The sequence below is a fragment of the Symphodus melops genome (assembly GCF_947650265.1).
Source record: "Symphodus melops genome assembly, chromosome: 11".
Classification (NCBI taxonomy): domain Eukaryota; kingdom Metazoa; phylum Chordata; class Actinopteri; order Labriformes; family Labridae; genus Symphodus; species Symphodus melops.
The window spans coordinates 3,436,294-3,458,874 of NC_136701.1; the positions used below are offsets into that span (position 1 = coordinate 3,436,294).

General features: G+C 45.1%; 1 protein-coding gene across 3 annotated transcripts in view; it reads right to left on the bottom strand.

The window, feature by feature from the left end:
• The window catches only part of srrm3 (serine/arginine repetitive matrix 3), an 82,264-nt gene extending 60,772 nt beyond the window's left edge, over positions 1–21,492 (bottom strand). Inside the window, exon 1 of one of the 3 annotated variants that reach the window (XM_079356148.1) lies at positions 21,305–21,492. The gene's annotated coding sequence lies outside the window, so the exon portion shown is untranslated. Of the gene's footprint in view, positions 1–8,472; positions 8,741–18,625; positions 19,059–21,304 lie in introns of those variants that run through there. The other 2 variants (XM_079356150.1, XM_079356149.1) reach the window with 2 other exon arrangements.
• Between the last annotated feature and the right edge of the window lie 1,089 nt (positions 21,493–22,581).

The following is a 22,581-nucleotide window of genomic DNA, read 5'->3' on the forward strand; positions in this document are numbered from 1 at the left end:
GAGGTTTCATTTATCTCCAAGAAAAAGGGCTGATAATGTTTACAACTTTCTATTATACATCATTCTCTATTAGTAAGCTACCTATAATACGAGTGGTGCAAGACAGCGCTGCGTTAGTAAACGGACTACCGCCACCTGCTGGTGCTCCACGCACGCATGCACAGAACGTACGTGGAGGTTGGCCGTTGGCTATAGTCTTTGCATTGTGTTCAAGATGAATTTTTTGGCCAAGACAAAAGGCGACGTGAGGCGACACCGCAGTCGTGCTTGGTGTGTCGCTGTCTTAATGCAGCAGCAGTTTAATTCAGTGCAGACAGATTGTAGCAGTGCATACAGTCTTTGCACCGTGCACCAAAAACAGGATATCAACTTCATCACCCCCTTCTTCTCGCTGGAGCCTCCTGCAGAAAAAGGAGGAGATTCAGGAGTTTTCTGCATGTATGTAAGCCCCGTAAATACTGTTATAATATTTAGACAAACAGAAACACTTGATTTTTGTTTCTGAAAAGCGAGCTTTTTGCAGTGTAAGGACCGGCCACAGATATTGACTGACCGTAAACAGAGACTGTAGACTGAGCGAGAAAGTCAAACAGAGCGGGTGTGAAGGAGAAGCTGATTGATTGATGAAGCCCTGTTCACCCCAATCATCTCTGACCTTCTGCAACCTCCATCACCAAATCGAAGGAAGAAGAGAAAAACTGAAGATAGGACACGCTGAAAGAAGTGTCGCTGACAGTGATGATGGCCATCTGTCATTAGCTCCTTACACACCTCGCCGCCTTGCAGAGAGTCACATGGACGCACGCATGCAAACACGCACACGCCTGTCGGCCCTGCAGCTGTAGGGAGAGGAGCTGAACAAATATGTCTTAGCAGCTTCCTCTCAAACTGTCAAGGTGAGTCGGTCACTCCTCCCTCCTCTGCTGTGTTGCTCTTACTGCTCTGTGTTTTTACATCTCAATCTGCAGCGCTCCCATCCCAGCAGCCGTGCGTGAAGCGCCCGGGTCACGCCAAAAGGAAGATAACATGAGACAAAGCAAAACGCCGAGGCGGACATCCCACCTCTCCTGGCCTGCTCAGATTTCCACATCTCCTCCGGCCATCTGTCAGAGGCGACTTCGTGCTAGAAGGCTATGAAGCAGCAAATAATTCAGCGTTAACACAAGCTCCAGCGCACTGCCCCGAGAGACCACGCACACATGCTTATATGAATGCAGCAATCTTTTTCATATCTCACAGGGCCTGTGTTCTACTGCAGAGAGGTTTATGGCAGTGTTTCTGGCCTAATCAGTGCTGAAATGTGTTTACACGCCGGAGGAAGGAGGTAATATTGAGTAAAATCTTCAAAAAGCAGGGGGCTTCTAATCTGCAGGCTGGGAGCAGGATTAAGGCACCTTTCAGAGGAGGCATGCTGCTATAATCCCCATGCCGCTGTACAAACACAACTCTGTATACACAGATTGTGAAGAGAAGCAGTTGTGGATAATTTCTGTTCAAGAACTGAGCTGATCAGTTAAGAAAACTTAATATTTATTCGAGAATGAGCCGACTCCGAGACAGGGAAGGAGTTTGAATAAATTTGCATCCTGATTTCCTGTCGTCAAGCACAGTGGAGTTTAGGAAATGTGTCTTTCCAGGACAATCATGGCGATTTTGAATGATTAATCAGAGTCTAATGAAGAAGAAACGTATTCATGTGGCAGACTACACATTTGTTTCTCTCATTATGGAGGATGACAAGTCGTGACTTAAACAGAGAAAAACAACTCACAAACATCATGCTTTTATTTTGTATTTTTGTACTGTCTGAAGTGAGGGTACTTTACTTCCAATACTACAAAGATTACAACACTGAGGAATCGTGTCTGAGTGACCACCATCTTTTTTCGGTTGATTTCAGTTAGAAGAGTAGAGCGGACACAGCGCAGCGCCCAGCATCTTTTTTTCCCCGAGACATTCAAAGACGCAGCTGTGTCCGTCTTTTACATCACTGAGATGACAGGGAGACACTGAGGACGACTATCTACGGGGAGCTTCAAGGGACAAAATAGGACGCGATCAATGCAATTTAAAAAATGAGACCATAAATATATCAGTCCAAACTAACTCCGATGAAGAGGGTTATTCAAATACTCCAGAGCCTGATCTTTTGATGGAATAGGTATGAAGACTATCTGCCGTTCTGCAGCAAACAGTCAGAGTCCATGGTTTCTTAAACTGAAAAGCCAAACGTAGAGACAGTCTTCAAGCTGCTCTCTGAGGGGCTGAGGACAGCAGCAGATCCAGAATATCACCACCGTATGCCAGGCCTACAGAGCCAGCAAACAGAGAGGGTGTGTGTGTGTGTGTGTGTGTGTGTGTGTGTTGGGGGGGGGGGGGGGGGGGCTGGGACCACTCAAAGGTCAGGTAAGTGGGCTACCACTTGGCGCCTTAAAGGTTAGACAGAGCCCTGGGCCGCACTGGAGGTGATGTGAGAGTACTAGAAATGTCACCAACACCAATAGAGGTCCAGACAAAGTCGATACTGACACAACAGCAGCTGCAGCTACACATACAGCTGCAGCCTTTGCTAGAAAGCCTTTCAGTCAAGGTTGAGGGTAAAATGTCCTCAGTGCAGGCTAGGGTTAGATGGGGGGTGATCCTCTTTGCTTTTAATGCCAAATAAAAGCCTGGCCACCTGCTTTGCCGTCCAGGTGTAAAAATAACTGGAAGGATGAACACCTGCAGCCTCTTTAAAGTGTTTCCAGTGGGCCTCACCTTTACCTGACTCTCTTCCTCTGCCATCCATTACAAAACAAATGAAGCTGACTGGATTGTAACATCTGCAAGAATAACACAATGCCAAAACATTACAGAGTCAAAGTGAGTCATTAAGAAGGAAATACGGGCTCCACTATCACCCCGTCTGCTGTGGCTGCCTGTATGTGCCGCAGTCCTGATGGGCTTATTAATCCCCCGGGAGGCAGGGGGCAGAGGATGAGTGTGTCCAGGCTCACTGTAATGTCCTCTAGCCAGGCTCTGGGACTACGTGCGCCCCGCCTGCCTCCACTTCCCCTCCACCAACACCATCTGTTTCCTGCCCGGCGTCCTGGCTTAAGTCCCTCCTGAGCCTCCGCGTCTCCTGCTCTTCTGGCTCTCTGAGAACATTTGGCCCAATAAGCTATAACAACATCTTAAACACAGCAAAGAGGCAAGGACATTTCTTGTAAAAAGAGCTTATTAAACAAAGTGCATCTGCAGGTAGAAAGAATGACAGATGAGTGCAAACACTATACTCGATCAATAAGAGTATGAAACTTCGGCCCCTCAACAGATGGAGGCTGGTGCTCTCAGAGAAGGGCCTGAGACTACTTCACACAGACAGAATGTGGAGCACACAAATCACACGGCACATTTACGAAGGTGTAAAGGACAAATGTTTTAACGCAGTCAAAAAATCTGTACTTTCTTCGAATTCTTTCTGATGCATTTGTTTGTGTTGTTCTTCACACTGTCAGTGAACACATTGGGTTTTCTGTATACTGGAGGTCGAGACTGGTGTTTGAATCCAAATCATATTCTGTCTCCCCACATGTCTCCTGGGACCCTTTTTTTTCCCGCTGCAGCACCACAGCGGGTGAGCTCAGGTCATTTTGGCTCCCCGACTGTGAAGCTAATTCACTGCAGATCCTCTCGTGTCCACTCAGGACTTTCCTCTCTGCACTTCTCTGCAGAATATGTTACATAAATGATCATCTCTCCTGAAGCTTTTTTTTTTTTATTGCATTTGAGAAAAGATTGACAAACAAAGTACATTAATTAAAGGTCACATATTCTCCTCCTCTTCGGCTAGTGTTTAATAAGTCTCAGAGCTCCCCAAAACTTGTGCATAAAGTTTCTTGTTCTAAGTCCACTCTGATCATGTCTATAAACCCCTCTATTTCAGCCCTGATCAGAACAGGCTGTTTCTGTGTCTGTAGCTTTAAATGTAAATGAGCTGTGTCTGACCACGCCCCCTCTCTGGAAGGGTGTGTCTGACTTTCTCGCTCCATGCCCTATTGTTTACAGGGAGAAGGCAGACTCAGAGGAAAGAACAAACACCTAGCGGTGGGAGTCTCACCTATCTGGGGGGGAGGGGGGGCTGTGCAGTCTGAGGATGGACTTTTCTCATCATTGGGGGATTTGTAGACTATACTGACACATGCATTAGAGAAACATAGTGAAGTTTATTTGACATCATATGTGACCTTTAACTGCGGCTACTCTAAGCAAGGCAAGACACCTTTAGTGAGACAAATCTGAAGAATAATCAGAATAGTTTAATCTCATGTCACGCCCTCTTCTTGGCCTTGCTAATTATGATATAACATAATATTTATAGCTGGAAGAGAAGATTGATGCCGCTCTAAGTATCAGGCTTGGTTTAGCACAAAAACCCACAAGTCCCTCTAAATCTCACTATTTGTTAAATCAAAGTGCAAAAAATGACAATTCAACATTTTATGAGCGATAATGTGCCAGATATTTTCTTGGCTAGAAGGAGGGAACTTCCTGCACTCTGCACTGATTGTCTGGCAAAGTGCACTGAGCCAATAGTCTGGAACGAGAAATACTCAAATAGTCATATTCACACTTTTTTGGAAAGACAACCAGAAAACAAGATAACACATTGTTTGCAGCTTTAGAGGTGTTGGTAGGCGGAAGGGATGCAACAATTGTCCACATAATATTGAACTGATCAGTACACGGCAAACACAGCTCAATACATGCTTGTGAATTGCAGCATTTTCAGTTTTGCATACAACAAGCTTCCTTGTATTAAAAGTATTTCTCACTCAGCTGGCTCTGTTTGTCTGTGCCTGTGAGTCCACACACTGGGATGAGAAAATTCCTCCCCTCAAGTTGATTTCCAATCACAACGAGTTAAAGGTGTGGTTTCAGATTACACGTATTACTTTAAGGCATAAATGGACACATGTATTTCCTGTATCACTCCCTGAGTCATGATGATGACAGTGAGGGAGAAGCAAGAGTCGCCAGCTCTGTTGTTGTTGGAGTCGTGTTTACATGGACGGGACGGCCTTGCGTAAAAAGAAGAAGAAGATACTCGCTGCTTGTTTGAATTTTTTGTCATTCTGTGTAAACGTAAGTGCAATATGACGCTTCGAGCTAAATAAAGAGCGCTAACATTAGCCTGCTCACACAACAATGTGCCCTTAACAGTGAGTTCTAATTGAAAACTCCTTCGTGTGAATGTAAGAGGTGTGTCACTGGAGGAGAGCGAGGTGTGGTAAAAAAAACAGCTCGTTTGGCTGGTGCTCAAGGGCGACATCTCCTTCCTTCAACAAACAGCTCACACTTCAACAGTGTCTTTATGTATTTTAAGACCTCATCAAGAATTAGACTGTCAGGTCCTATTGCAAAGTGATCTAAATGAGTGAATCAAATAATACAGATGTGCTTGGTATGGATCTTTTCATGTAACTCTGTGCAGGACGGCTGGTGAGAAGGGGGAGAGGTGCAAGAAGACTGACGTATAACCAGCATATCAACAGTATCAACCAGAAACAGAGTCCGATTCTAACACACTTACTGTGAGGCTAACTAAATCACAAATCCATTTCTCTCCCTCCTCACTCACTCTCATCCTGTCCGTCTCCCACATTCCCCACTCTCTGCTCTTAATCACATTTTCTGCCTTTGAATGAAAGAGCAGCATGCTCACAAACACTTTCCCGTTAAACAACTGCACGGCTGCTCGCGCCGAGGTCGGAGTACGACGCCTTCGGAGCTTTTGAGCACCTCAACCTGCATGTTGAACTTTTCAGCGCTGTGTGTGTGTATGTCTCCAGTGAGCTGGGTGACCTAGCACACTTTTTAATTCATAACATGAGCTTTAAGAGGAGCTATAGGATTCATGGTGCACAACTCTTCAGCTTCGTGCCCCCGGGGAGTGGACTCTCCTGTTTCTCCCTAATGGAAAACGCATTGGGCATGACATTTCCCCGGACAGCTGACTCCTTTACAGCCAGCGAAAAGATCTTCTCGACACTGTGAGGGTAATCGAAGAGGTTGGACGATTGAGGAAGGAATACTGATGAGATGAAAATTCTTCTGTGCAGAGGAGGACAAATCATCCAAAGACAGAAAAGCTCCATCCTTCTCCATCTCAAATAATATGTTCACATTTATGTGGCTAATATTCATGCCTCAACACATCCAAGTCTGCATTATCAACAGGGGTTAAGATCAAACATTTGCCACGGTGTAGAGCTGTTGTTTAGTGGCATTTAGTCGACTCCAGCCTGGCTCCCAGGGGCCGCTCGCCATGCTGGAGCGTGAAAAGGTCAGCCGCTTCATGGAGTGCAGGACAAGGGTCTATCGGAACACAACGTGAAGCACGCTCGCAAACATGATGGATTTCTTTTTGTTTTCTGTTTTGAAGAGGAACAAAAAAGTTTGAGTGCTCTCCAACATTTCATTCTGATTGATCGGATTTTCTTCAGCTGACGTGTTTACAGCGAGTACTTTACAGTTTGTTTTTGCTGTAAATATCAGATCCAAAATGACTTTGACTTACTCTGCTGCTCCACTTTGGGCTCCCGTAGTTCTGATCCCCACCCCACACTACACTTCTTATAGAGTGGCTGTGAGGCCCCACATACTGTACGTCCCACCCAGTTATTGTTATACCAAGTTTGCCAAGCCTATAATCAGCCCATTTCCACATACTCTACACTGCGCACTGTGTTCCCCCAGCGCTCTGTTTAATGTGATCTCAGCCACGAGCAGCTGAACTCTCAGGTTCACGAGATCACAGCAGAACTTTGAGGCCACGCAGGAATAAAGAGAAGAAATTCAGACATGTTGCGTATTAATTTGTTTGGTGCCTGTTTTGACGTAATGTTGAAAAAGTCATGGAGTATATGTTTGTGACTCCGTATATTCTGGTCTATTTTGAAATTGACCGGACATTGTGTGTTTCCTTATCTGACTCCAGTTCAACCTATTCTGTCCAGATTTTCTGCCGCTGCTGGCACGTGCTGGAGATGTAACAGGGCACTTGTTGAGGAAACAGAAGCGTTGACTACAGTGGCAGCAAATGACCTCAAAGTGTTCATTGACAGTGTGGAAATTGGTAATAAGTGGATTATTATGAAGAAAAAGTGAATCTTGTTGTATTATTTTCAGCCTTTAAAACTCACATATACTATGGTAGCATTATTGCTATATTAGCATGTGACAGCTAACTGACTGATTGTTGCAACTTCAAACTTCAGGTCCACCGGGGGAAGCCTCACATTCCTGAATCTTTTCCTGATTAGATGAGACGAGCTACCACAAAACAATTAGCAGTCCCTCACATTGCTGCAGAGGATCAGAAGACGGTAAGGTCATCTCTGCTGATGCAAGCCTGCACGTTGTCACTGCCTTCACAGCCACTCAAGATGTGAGTCAACAAAGGCTCTTATGGCTGCCGGGAGCCGCAGAGATGGAAAGGCTGTCTGCTGTGTCTCTCTTTTATCAGATTGGTTAATATAAACGAGTCCCTGTGGTAAATAGCGGGCGCTGTATTTTCTGCGACAAATACTCTGACTCACACTAGCAGTGGTAAAATGTCCCACTTAATCTCCATCTTCTCGCTGCCTGCTCTCATGGCGTGCGTGACTTAACAAGGCTGGAGCACGGGGCCTTGAAGACACACACACACACACACAGACTCCACATCCGCTCTCCTCGAACCTCTGCTCATTACTAATTTCTTCCAGCAAAGGCCAACGGAGAGCGATGAAGCCGACTCTGCCAGAAGAGAAAGAGGCATCCTGGGTCCATAAATGTTGAGCGCCTCTCTGCGGCTGGTGTTTGGCCTTGCAGAGCTCACTGCGCGTGTGTTTTTGTCTTCTTTAACCCAACCCGAGCCTCGTCTGTTATCGCCGCTTACTTAGCTTGATTATGAGCGCCGTTCTTTTGCATCGTTTCCTCCTGAGTCTAATGTTCTCGTGAGTGTACAAATAAACTTTGTTATGCTTTGTTTGAACCGCACAGAGAGGAGTTTCGCTGAGTCTGCAGCCACCTCTGGAAAAAATGGCTTCAGCCTCATTATCATCAGACGCAGTAAAATAGCATCGTTTCATTCAAGAGTGACGTTTCAACTCCACTGATTGCAGAAGTTTGTAGCTTTCTTAATCATGGTCGGGAAACTTTGATTGCGACATTGTTCAATGAAAACGAGACGATAAATGAGCTGCTACAGTGAGATAATTAGAGGAAGTAAAACACAGTAACTCAAAGCATTATGCAGAGATGATCAAAGCAGTGTGTTTTAGATTTACTCACTGTTTCACTCTGCCTTCAGTCTTAATACAGCGTTCATCATTTCATGTGCTTTTACAGAATAACGTCTATTACAGCTTCTTGGTTGATTTATAGTTTAATTTTGTTACTAAATTTGCATCGAGATTAAATTTGCTGCTGATGAAACTGTGCCGTTACCTTCTTTCTTTGCCTCCTATTTGAATGTTAAATGGACTTGTATTTTTCTTCTGCGGCTGCAGGAGCTGGGGATCGAACCCCCGACCTTCCCCCGATTAAGAGACGACAAAACTCCACCAACCGAGTCACAGTCGCCCCGACTCTTGAGGAGAGAGGAACACGCTCTGATTAGTATGCAGGTAAAGACTGACTGATAAAAATGTGTTAGCAACAATATATCACTGAATTCCTGCAGGAAGAACCTCCAGCACGGCTCCGTAAACGATCACTATAAATACTCTGGACAGGTCCTGACTGGGAATGGAAGGTCATTTCCATTTAGTTACGAAATGTGCATTACAGGTTTTGAATGCAAAGTTTGCAAATGACACCACCAGTGAAAAAGATGAATCATGGGAGTGATTCTCTTTGATACCACCTCCCCCCACACACCCCAAACACTTTCAATAACATTACTCTGCGCTGACCACAGTCATAATTAGCATTATGTTTTTTTATCCCAGCAGCACATACAGCGACAGTACGGCAGCTCCCAGTTGAAGCTCACGCTTCCTGATGTAGCTGTCTTTGAAGTAACGTCCCATATTTCCATGGCAACAATAAACATGGCGTGTCTGACATGGTAGTTTTGTCCCAGCTCTGCTATGAAAAGACACGTCTCGTTACAAACTATAAATTACTCGTTACAAACTATAAATTACAATAATAATTTATAGTTTAATTACATTACATTCATTAATTTTTATTTAAAAAATAATTACAAATTGAAGTTCTCATCACTCTAATTTATGACTGAATCGAATGTTTTTCGGAGAATTTGACTTTGAATTAAAGATTTGAGGTTCTGAAAAGGGTTATGGTCACAATGATTGACGGCTCTGTGGACGTAAAGGAGACGTTTGTGAGCGACTGATTAGCAGAGCAGCTGAGGACAGGCGGAGGGAGAGACTTTGAACTCTCAGTCACTGAGTCTCTGCTTGAAAGCGTCAAAGGAATCTGTTCTGCTGTGGACTTTGCCAGACTGAGGGGTCTTTGGAGACCCATCGTCCTTCTTTAAATGCAGTCAAATGTTCCGGATCAATTATCCATCATCGCTGCAGCCAAACTTCAGTGAGGGGAAACATTCACTTTCCATCCTTGGTCTTTTGCTTTCACATTTTTCTTGTGCATTCACATAAATGTGTGTAGAATACCAACACATCTGAACTGAAAGGCAATCTGGTGGCAGTCCTTTTCATTTCAGAGGTCTTGATTAACCCCCCCACACACACACACACACACACACACACTCTGCCAGCGCTTTCATTCTATAAATTGGACATAATTAGTGTGAGTAATTGCTCTGTGGTTGCTTGATCAAAGTGCTGACACGAGGTTTGGAGGTGACAGTGGGAGATGTTCAGAGGATGTGTCTCTATTGACAGCAGTAATGTGTTACTTCAGCATGCCTAATGTAGCACTCAGCTGAATAGACACATGAAGACGTCGCAAGAATTAACGCGACACATCTGACATGTTTACAGTCAACCAAGCAGACTGCGTCTAAACGCAGACAACGTGAGACTTCTCAGAAATTCATTGATGCTGCTGAAAGGGTCCGAGAGCATTCAACAGTGGAAGAGAGTGTTTGTGAAAAGGAGAGGAGGGCTACTACCTAATACGTCTCCCCCTCCACAGTCCAGTATTAGGTTTGAATTCAAAGTCCGGAGGAGACACTGAGTGTCTCATGGAGCTTCTAAATAATTCACCATCCGCTACATATACCTGTAAAGTCTCTCTCAGAAGACAGTTGTTGCCATAGATACACACAGACACGCCGCTGTGCGAGGGAAACAGCCATGTTCAACTCTCTCACAGACTGGTGGTAGCTGTCATGGATTCTGTTTCACAAACAAGCCAAGCTTTCTCTTTCAGTCTGTCTCCATGTCAGCGCCGTCTCACGTCGTCTCTTTTGAGCTTCAAGCCTCCTGCTGGTTCGTGTTTGTAAGAAAGCTGGTCATAAAATCAGTTGGAGTCTGATATGTTTAGCCGCCACGCACAGTGGGACTTCTCGTTATTTAAACGTACTGACCGATTTTGTCAAAATAAGCCAATCAGTGTTTAAAGTCAGAAAATACAACCAGTTCATGTTTTTTTGTTGCTAATTGTTTGTTTCAATCCTGAAAGTTAGAGTTCTATTTTCCATTCTCGAGCGTGACCGATAAATCAGCCAGCTGATTATATTGGTGGATATTAGCATATCATGTGACTATCTCTATCGGTAGTTATATATCAGGATAACTAGGCTTTATGTATTATGAATGTTTCTGTAACTCTAACATGTGTCCCTAGTCTGTCTACAAACCCCCCAATAATGAGAAAAGTCCATCCTCTCCGTCTATATCGATATGTTTCACCCTGAAATCGGCCCAAAAATCCACATCAGTCAGGCACCATTCCATACTATTATAACGCTCAGTGGCTGATAAATGATCAGAGCCGATATATATCATTCATCCCTGATTATTATTATTGTTTTGTTTATATGTTTTTTTTTCTCCCACAGATACTCCACACTCACTATTATTTACATATTTACCAGCATATGTTTGGATGTGTCTGAATAGCACTCGTTACTCCTGGAGCCCTCTTTGTGCGATGAAAACGAGCTTCCAGGTGGTGTTAAGTGGCCTGTAATCCAAGTAATGAGAGCAATCAGAGGGTGAAATAAAAGCTCAAGCTGCTGGAGAAGTCCCTGTGAATAACACACATGCTGGTACTCAGGCCATTTCTATTAAACACTCCATTTATTAGCGGCTGAGAGCAGCTTGAGATCATTCTTTTAAACATTTGGATATGGAGGCTGAGGGCTATCATTCCAAGCACTAATGCACACATTTTTACATAACCATAGAAAGGGAGCATGATTGATTCATCCCTCCTCCTTTAACAGCGGTGAGACCTTCTCTGACAGGAAGGAGTGATTTAAACGCTCGCAAAATGCAGAGAACGGAGAGAGCAGGTAGACTCCGCAGCGAGCTCAATCACGGCAGGCCAGCTCCGAGGCTCCGAGGCTCCGAGGCTCCGAGGCTCCGAGGCTCCGAGCCTCTGAGCCGTGGATAAAGGGAACAAACTGTTATTTTAGGTCTGGCCCGCTCTAAATACGGGGACGGCGCTGCAGCAGCCGAGGCCGATACCAATTCCCAGAGTGCTCGGCGAAGAAAAGATGGAAAAGGTCAGAGCCTGCATTCATCTTTTCTGCAGAGCTCTTTCGCTCGCAGCATCACCTTTTCCCTGTTTTTATTCCTCTGCGTCCTTGGCCTTTTTCCCATCCCTCTGAGGGGAATAAATGGAACTGTGCCATGCAGAGCGGCGCAGCAGTCGTGACATTTTGTCTGCAGGTTGAACCATTGTCACTCTTTGCACGCAGCCACTGACAATACTGTTTATCCAGAGCTATTAAACGTCTGTTCCAAAGACAGAAGGTGTTTTTAAACATCACTCGGCGTGATTTATAAAAGACGTAATCTGAGACTAACAGGGATTAGATTAGTTTACCCTCGTAAATACTGTTTTTAATGACTGCGTGATGGAGGATGGTGATTCGCCAAACAAGCCGCTCGCTCTCTTTTTTACATGTGAGAGCTGCTCCCTGACTCATCATCTTATCTCCACACCTCACCCACTCAGGATTACGACAGCTGTGGATGCAGGCAGCAGGGACGATTGTTTCTCCCACTCGCTCTCTATCATCGGCCTCTATTGCTCCAGGAGGCTTCCTGAGGGAACACAAAGGAACCAAAACAACCAACGAACACCTGCCGCAAGTGCACGTGCGTGCACTAAACCTCTGATCTCCATCAGTAACGCATGGATGTGTGTTTGTGTGTGAGGAGACAAAGAGCTCATATTTAGCCTGGAGTGGGTAAATGTTAGGTCTTTTGTGAATTTCTGGATGAAAGGAAAAGTTCCAGCGTACTCGTTTATTACTGCGAAACGTGCAGGGCCGAAAGTTGAAGCTAAAGAGTCAAACACGCCAAACGTAAGACATTTTATTATTATTATTATTATATTATATTATATTATTAGAGGGCCGGGAGGGAAAGTCAAGGAACGGTTTGGGTGGCTTTTACACGTGAACCCCACTCGGAGAATGTCGAGACGATTGTAAAGGCGTGCTGGGTAAGTGTGGGAGGGGCTAATGAGCGAGCGAGGGAGAGAGAGAGAGACATTCAACTTTATGCATTAATTTTCCTGATGATACACAATCGTCAAACTCTGAGTGTCATGCATCATTAACTGTTTCAGACACTTCACGTCTGGTTGCCCAGCACTAACAGAGCGATCGCTGCATTAATAACAGGAGTGTGTGTGTGTGTGTGTGTGTGTGTGTGTGTGTGTGTGTGTGTGTGTGTTTGCAGAACGGATAATAGGGTGTGTGTATGATACGATGCGTGGTGTGCATGTGCGTGTGCATGCATGCGTGTGTGTGTGTGTGTGTGTGCGCTTGGTGTGTGTGTGTGTGCTTGGTGTGTGTGTGTGTGTGTGTGCTTGGTGTGTGTGTGTGTGTGTGTGTGTGTGTGTGTGTGTGTGTGCGCTTGGTGTGTGTGTGTGTGTGTGTGTGTGTGTATTAGTTCTCTGGCGTCAGCACAGCAGATGGTTTGGTGTTGTGGGTGTGTGTTAGCCCCAGCAGCTGCTCTCAGTGGATTCTCTCTCCATTCTTCTCACACACACACACACACACACACACGCATAAACACACACACTCAGTAAAAGTACACCCGGATCACCTGATGGAACCAGACACTGATCTGCTCCATTATTCATGAGCTGACCGAGAGCAGCAACATGACCACTTTAATATGCTGTAAACTCCTAACACGCCGTCTCCTGGCGTCAAACACTGTGATTTTCCTCTGACAGCGACGCCGCACACACACACACACACACACACTTTGTCATCCAGAAACACCGAGTAGACTATGACATCATCCTCAAATTATGGAGAAACTCTGAGCTCAGTGTGAACGAAGCGTTTTCACTGCTCTCCCCCTCCCCCTCCCCCCTCCCCCCCCGCCTCCTCTTTGTCTCCCTCTCTCCCCTCCTCTTCACCTCAACTTCAAAGCTGCTCTGAAGTCAGCGGGAGAGAGGATGGGGATCCCTGGGGGACAGTACCACACACACACACACACACACACACACACACACACACACACACACACACAAAGACCCCATAATAAGGCTAACAAGCAGTCAGACAGTGGCCTTTGAGCAGCGACTGTGTGACAGCTTCAAACAGAACGCCCTCAAAAAGAGTGAAGTCGTTTTCTAATGACTGTATCGACTTCAATAATGCAGTTTCATGTGCCGCTTTTATCACACATCATCATCACGCACACGCACGTCATCAGCGCTAACGCCAGATCTGATAGAGAACACATCTGCCTGGTAGAAAATAATGCATTCCTTTAAATGGGTAATGAAGCTAATATTTGATTGAGTGATAATGAATGAATAAATCATCATTTTCATTCAACAATGATCAGCCCCAGACCCAGCCAACAGAAAGAGTTAGACTGAATAATTCAGATTTCAGTCCTTGATCTAAATTTCAGCTTCTTGATGAGGATGAAGTCAGCTTTGATCAGGAGATGAAGGAGCCGTTCTCTCGATCTTCAGAGATCGAGAGAACGGCTCTCACAGCTGGAAGCTGACCTCGGACGCAAAGTTACATCACAAGACGCGCAGACTCAAACAGCCTAACTTTAAAAAAAGAAAATCTTCATCACCCCTGACTGTGATTGATCTCGAGTAAACCGAGAGCAGCAGACGTGAAGCGGAGGATAATCTTTGTCCTCATTCACCAGTCGCAATAAGATTTGCTTATCAGGATGAGTCATCATCTGTGGCAGGGATTCAAACAGTGAGGGTGACTGAGAGAGACGTCTGAGGACAAGATGCTGTCTGAGGTGGATGGAAAGGTGCATTACAGGTTTCTATAAACAAGAAGTGGTTTTAATTTGGCAGCTCTAACCAGCGACCGCAGCAGCTGTGACACACAGCTCAGAGGCAGCGACGTTACTCTGAAGCCTTCAAGCCTACACGCTGCAAATTTGCATCAGAAATGTCACTCGTCCCCTGAGTCATAACTCGTCCAATCAGAAGAATGAAACAGGAAATGCTTATTTTGGAGTGAGACTGAGATGTTGCACGTCCAACAGGTACAACTGTTCATAAATCAGCTGAAACAGAGGGACAAAGAATTCCAGAACCTTCCAGAGGAACATCGCGTATGTTAAAGGGTTAGAGCGGTCGATGCGTCCATGGATATGTTGCTAACAGCAGCTGCACATAGTTATTTTACAAAGTTGAAATGGCACCAGTTTAGGATCATACATATAAAACAGGGGAGGCTAGAAAGAGGGGCTGAAGTTGTAGCCCACAGTCCAGATGGCAGCATTGTACTTCCTGTTTACAACGGGGGGGAGGGGATTCACAGTGGATGGGGTATCGTTCCACACAGGGCCGTGTTAGCTCCACACAGCTCTACTCACTTGGAAGTGTAGAATAATACTTCTTGTTTATGGGTAAAGAGAGTACCTGCTGACTGAAAGCCCGCTTCTGAAGAGATGTCCCATGTACTGAGGAGTCAGTCCACATGGCAGCGACCTTAAGTTCAAATAAATTACCTCATATACAATACCTGCATGTCGTCCCCCACCCAATCCTATCCAACACTTCCTGTCTCTCTTCAGCTGTCCGATCCAATAAAAGCAGAAAGACCCCAAAAAAAAAACTAAAAGTAGAGTTCTAACACGGGCATCAAATCCCCCCTGCATGAAACGGGTCCCTCCTGACACTTCAGCCACTTTTCAGTCCAACAGCGCTGTGACGAAACTCCGCCATCTTTGACCCTTTAGACGTTCATATTGATGCAACGGTATTGGTTGGTTTTTCTAGTCTGGGAATTCTGAAGCGTTACCATGTTGCAGAAGTTTGTAAGAGCACTGCACAGCTCCACATAAACACACACACACACAATCACACACACACACACACACACACACACACACACACACACACACACACACACACACACACATGTTCAATCAGACGCAGGTATTTGTTTTTGAAGTCGTCACTAAACTCAAGCTACATTTGGTTCGTTCTTCATGAAAGTGGCTTCTGTTGGGGCGTCGGTAGCACAGTGGCAGCACACACATCACCATATGCGGAGGCTACAGTCCTCACGCGGGCGGCCCAGGTTCGACTCCCGCATGTCATCCCCTCTCTCTCTCCCTGATTTCCGACCCTATCCACTTTCTCTCCAATGAAGGCAAAAAAAGTGGCTTCTGCAGACCGCTCAGCCTACCAAGTGGTGGGCGGGGTTTATCAGAATGTCTCCAGAGGACATGTCCTCACTGCAACCAAAGGGGAGTAAGGTGCATTCTGTCTATTGGCCAGCAGGGGGCAACTTTAGCAGATCCAGAAGAAATCAACAACGTTTCTTCGCGTGGCACGTGGAGATTAAGTCAGCTGGACCATGAAAAGAAGGAATTAAGAGTCAAGAATGCAGAACAACAAGAAAACATCAACATGTCCCAGAGAGAGTTGAGTTTTGTTTCACCATGACAAAAACCCACATGATTAAAATGACTCTGTGCTGTGAAGTTGTTGGAAACGGGATAAATCATCAAAAGCAAACTCCAAGAAAAAGAGTCATCCACAGACAGAGAGAGAGAGAGAGAGATAGAGAGAGAGAGAGAGAGAGAGAGAGAGAGAGAGAGAGAGAGAGAGAGAGAGAGAGTGTCTGTTTGTGCGTCCTCAAAGGAGGGGGATTAAAAATGGATGCGCTCAAACATGGGAAGTGGTGTGCTATTTAGTCAGTGTGAGTGCTGAGACACAGTCCCTGCTGAGGAGCTGGAGGTGGGCCGGGGGGGGGGGGGGGGATTTGGGGACTTTCTTACAGAGATAATTCATCTCAGGTAACCTTCACAGAAGAGAGGAGGGGGCTGTTCGTGTGCTGCTTCAGGTTCTCATGATAGCAACAGAACAGCAGCACACAGCTCATTTCAGCCTCTTGGGAGCTCCAGCGCTGGGCCGAGTATCGATCTACGGAAGGCCGGCTGATAATAATTCAAGATGCTCTGAGGTTATAGCGCCAGTTTTCCTTCGGTTTGCTCTCATAGGAGGTGTAATTTTAAATTACCGTTAAACCCCTTAATGCCTATTGTTGCAAATTTGCATCAAACTGCTTCCGCTCCAAATGCAGCCTAAATAGCGTCCGTATTCCTCCACTGTCGGTTGATGCATTTTCAATACATACCTAGGAACCTTTTGCAAGCATTAGTTTGTCATAGGACCAGTCCGAGACAGAACAGCCTCCGTTTGATGTGCTGTGTGTGTGTGCTATTTTTATCTAATATCTATGTATGTGCTGTTTTCAAATAAACGTTCTCAACTTCATTTAACATCTACTTGAAAGCAGGGTGAAAAAAAAAAGTTTTAATATTTGGAAACAAATTCAGGCGTCAAGGGGTTAAAACTGAGTTTGTTTGTTTTAATGTGCTGCTGTCGATTATGTTGCTGTCTTCTCTCTGTTTACACAAGAGCTGGTTTTACCCACACACTGTCAGTATGAATGGATGAAGCCTGAGTGACGTCATCTGTTCCTGTGCAGGTTCATCAGCAGCAGCCACCACGCTGGACATCCTGTCTCAGCCTCACTTTCAGTCAACCTAATGACGGGCTGAGAGCTGGAGCTGAGGCGGGTTTTAAGCCTCCTGACCAATAACTGTTACATCGCACCCACCTGTCAATTTGAATCGTTTTCACAATCAAAACAGAATTTTTAAATATTCAGCCCTCGTACAGAGTGTGCCACTGATGAGATCAGACCTATTTCCTTTTTTCTACCAGGCTGTACATTTTTTTTTATTTCTGCAGTAAAAATGACTTTTTTTCCCCAGTCAAGTCAATGTGACTTCCTGTGTCCCTGCAGCCAGCCTCACGTGGACACTCGAGGAACTGCAAGATTTTGCACTTCCACATCGGCTTCATTTTTTCAACAGCGGAGGTTGCTGCTTGGTTTTGCCTGATGCGATCCTACAGCTGCTCATTACGGGATCAATTTTCTTAAGTGTTTTCAATGTACAGATAGAGACGTTGGACAAAATCTATGCAGTCATTGGCAAAGCTTTCTGCAGGGTGCAGAGGATCCAGCAGACAGGTTCAAAACGAATCTTTTAAATGCTTGGTTTCCTCTTTCTGTACCAACACACACACACACACACACACACACACACACTTCCCCCCCTAATAAAAGCAGTAAAACTGACGTCTTTAGCTAGCATCACAGACTAAGTGAATTTGAATTTGAGACATGAGCGCAGTCTGACGATCCTTTTAAATAAAACATAAAGGAAATACCACCTGCAGTGAAAGCATACAGCTCCACTCTGCTGCTGTCCTCGCTCCGCACACTGAAGTACACTTTCAAGGAGAAGCTGAATATGATGTTTAAGGCTAATTTGACTGTTTCTTGCAGATCCAAGTCTGTGCCACACGTTTTGGGGTTTTTTTTGAAGAAGAAGAAGAAGCAAAGACACCCGCTCTAACATGTCAGCAACTACATATCTTTTTTTAAACACGCCAACAGATCAAATCATACGTCTGGATATTGTGCTGTGATGCCTCGATGACGGTGAATGCTGGTTACACTTCTCCCCGAAGGAGAAGACGAGCCTTACGAGCTTCCTCCCGCCGCTCATTCAACTGTCTACACCTCGAGGCTTCAGCATGAGCGGCATCGGCGCTTCATGGAGAGCCGATGAGGAGGGAAGTAGGACAGAAGGAGGAGCAGTGTGGGCAGCTCAGGGAGGCTCTGCATGTGGGGGGACACGGGGAGGAGAATCAGGGAGAGGCTGCAGAGCGGCAGCAGTGGTGGTCTGTGTTTGTGGTGGAGGGGGGGGTCGGAGCACATCTGGGAACTATGTGAATATGGAGCACAGACAGACAGACAGACAGAGAGAGAGAGAGAGAGAGAGAGAGAGAGAGAGAGAGAGAGAGAGAGAGAGAGAGAGAGAGAGAGGCTGCAGAGGACGATAGAGTGAGTGACATTTCTTTATGAGCTGCCTCCTCCTAATACAAGCTAATCCCACTATCAGCCTCTTACCTCACCTGGGCCTACCTCGACAGCAGCCGCAGTCTGATAGAGCAGAAGACCGCATCCAGAGATAAACTCTGTTTTTTAGTCCGAGCAGAACCGGCGCAGTCGAGCTACAGTCTCCCCTGCTGCTCGACTGTTTGGTCAGCACTGTCCCCGTCCCGCCACTCACACAGCTCCCGCTGACTTTTCCCTTTCAGCCGAGCTGCATGTCACAAAGCGGGCGCTGATTACTGATTCATGGGATGTTCGTGAGGAATCACACAGACAGTGATTCGGCGCGGAGAGCGGAGGGGCTTTGAGGATTTTGTCACACAGCTGTGTGCAGCAATTTAGTCCTGACAGTAAATAATAATGATTTGAATTCTTTCAGACTCTAACGCTCATTCATTGTTTGACACAGCGACACGTGTGTGCATTAAACACACGCTGGATAACGCTGTCTTCACTGAGCCGTCAGTGCAACTCTGCACATGCACGTTTGTAAATATACTTGATGCTACTTCTATATATAATTCTACATTTCCTATTTCTATATTGTGTTGAAGAGCTTCAGTAACGAGCACGTGAAGTATCGCATGCACACGAGAAATGTTCAGATTGACTTTAGAGTTGAATACATGTAAAATACTGGAGTATCAATCATTATGATTGTGATCTGTTTATAAATATGATCACAAAATAACGCAACACTATTCACCAAACTCCAGGGAGCAAATGTCCCGTTTCCAATGACAGGTCAGAGACAGTCAAAAGGACTGAAAAGAATAAAGATGTTATCACTGATTATGTTATTTAAACAGGATGCTTTTGTTCACGTTTTATTTGAAGGCCTTTAATGGACAGAACAGCTGAAGAGAGACAGGGGACAGAGCGGAGGATGAAATGCAGCAAAGGGCCGAGGTCGTGTACGAACCCGGGGGCCGCTGCAGCGAGATCTGCAGCCTTTGTACACGAGAGGCGCATCTCAACCGCCCGGCTATCCAGCCTCCCCAGAGCGCCGTGTTAACACTGATTTCATGATGTCAGGGTTTGCTCCATCTGAATTCTGGAGAAAGAGAGACTGCAGGCTCTACCACAGCGACCATCATCAGGCTCCAGAGTATGTGCACAGCTCGAGGCGTCACAACATTCAGGTCACAGATTTATGTAGCAGGACGTATCAGACACGATGACGCCTGAGATTTTATCACAGCAAAGCCTGATGGGTAAATCTAGACACAGGTTATAAAGTGAGCCCAGCCTGGCTAAAAGGTCACACGTGTTACCGTCAGAGGTGGACAGAATCTAAGTACAACAACTATTGAGCTATGACTCCTCTACATGTCTCTGAATGCTCTCGTTACTTTTACCTGAAGTCAGCTGATGGATTTTCTTCTCTCTTCTTAAATCCGATAGGGAAAGACGTTCGACTGTGTTTGTGTAGTTCTGCTTATACTTATCTAATTATAACTAAGTCAGTACATAATCATGTATGTAGCTGTCCTTTTGAATGTGTATTTTCTGTTTCCTACATTGTGTACTACGATCTCCTTTTTTCATGATTAGGAACAAATAAATGACAGTATGACAAACTCTGTCTTTGATGTTTAAGGGAAACAATAAAAAATCAAAATCAAAATAATCAAATCAAAATAAAATGAAAATACAGTTATAACCTGATTAATCTAAAAAATACTCTATCCTCTATCTCAAAACATTCACCGTTAGTTTCTTTAATGCAAACAACAAAACTCCCAACCTCGGGATGATCACCACCTCGCACAACACCACCAAAAGCCACTTCAAATAATAATAATAATAATAATAATAATAATAATAGTAATAATAATAATAATAATAATGGTAGTAATAATAATAATAATAATAATAATAAAGGCACCTTTAAAATCCAGTACGGAGCCCCTGAAGTCACAAGTTAATTTTAAAAAATATATCTTTTTGGGACTTCAGAACCTCCGTACTATCAAAGCATTTCAAACAGATTGTTGTTAAAGTGCTAAAGAAGGGTCTCCGAAATAAAACTAACGAAGCATCAATGACCTAGTCTGAGAAATCTAAACAAAAGGAGAACAAATAAAATACAATAAGATCAACTAGAGTCAATGCAAATGAAGGATTGCTGTAGAAAAATAAGGTCTGGAGAGGTTGAAAAGGAAAAACAATTAAAGAAGTGACTACAACAATGAAAACCGGAAACATGATATTTAAGATTTTAAGAAGACGAATATCTGCTAAGATACAACATTCACATATTTCAGACGCTTTATGATGAAATAATAACACATATTTGCTGACTCTCGTCATACAAGGGGAATAAATGTGCACAAAGTGAGGAGTGAAATGTCCCACATCGAGCCCACGGGGACAGAAAGCAGCAGCAGCAGCTGTCCACGGAGCATCGACCACTTATAAAACAGAAGATCCATCTGCAAAGCGAGGAGAGGCTGCACAAACACGTCCCTCCGCTGTCTCTCCCACTCTCTCTCTCTCTCTCTCTGTGTCACACATGGTGAAAATAAAGAAGCAAACACTAAAGAAGAGGAGAACGCAGCATACACAGCGCATTAACACGGCCATGCAGTATTTATCATGAACCAGGAAGGGAAGGGGGTTGTTCTCCCGTTGTTATCCCTGCCTGCCTCTTTTAACTTGATCCTTTTTTTAAGCTTCTTTCAGAACTCCTACCTTCGCCGCAGTCTTTCTCCTGGTCGGTGTCGGCGTGTCGGTTGCTGTTTTTCCGTTTTGTGAGGGAGTCCGGGTGGTTTGCTGCTGCTCGGTGCTGATGCTGAGCCGTGCTCCTCTTCAGCGTTAGCTGGCCCGCTGCCTCGACTCTGCTTGTGGTGCTGAAGTGGACAGCGCACCGAGGAGATCTGGGAACAAAAAGCCTTCATGCTGCAGTTTCTGCAGCGCCGCCCGCAGCACAGCGCCCACTAACGGGCGGGAGGAGTCACTGCAGCCCAGGAAGACACGGGAGTCAAATGCACTGGAAGGGCGTCACCTAGCGTTTTCATTTCAGCGATTTTTTTTCCCACAGACTTTATAAATGTCCGAGCGGAAACTATGGTTTTAAACTCTGTTATTAAACAGGGCCTGCGGACATGCATTGGTGGAGAGATGACAACAGGGGGCAGCTCCAACTATCTGTCATCAACATGATTTATAACAATAAAACAATAGAACATTAAACATGTAAATAACTTTGAGTATACCTTTGAAATGTAAAATTCACTGAAAAAGTGAGTCCAAGTGTCAAAATTCAGTCATCAACTTTTATATTAATGTCATTATCAGCTCAACTCTCCTGCTTTCTTTTTCCACACTCGGATAGATAATTCCTATTTGTGACCTTCATTGACAAACTCAGGCGTTCAGGAATATTTCTTACCTGTGCAATGGGAGTGAATGCTATATAACTTGACAGCTGGTTTCAAGTTTGTCAACCCTTTAGTGGCCCCCCTACAGGCCAGGGGCCAAAGGCAGTTACCTCGCTTGCCTATTGACAAGCAGCAGCTCTGATGTTGGTTGTTCGGTGCCTTGCTCAAGGGAACCTCGGTAGTACTCCGGAGTGACCTGGAACCTCTCCAGCAACCATATCAACTTCTCTGCTTTGTTCTGCACCAGGACTACAATCAGTGATCCAGCGGTTCCCAGTGGAGTCTGAAAGATAAATGTTTACCGGCGTCTGCCCTGCACTACAACACAACACTGATTGTAATCGTCCATTCATTATCTACACCGCTTTTTCTGTTTGAGGGTGGCCGGAGCCAATCCCAGCTGTCATTGGGCAAGAGGCGAGGTTACACCCTGGGCTGTTGGCCAGCCAGTCACAGAGCTGATATATAGAGAGACAGACAACCAGCCACACTCACATTCACACCTACGGGCAATTTAGAGTCAACAGTGAATGTAACGAGCATGCCTTTGGACTGTGGGAGGAAGCTACACAGAGAGGCTCATGTCAG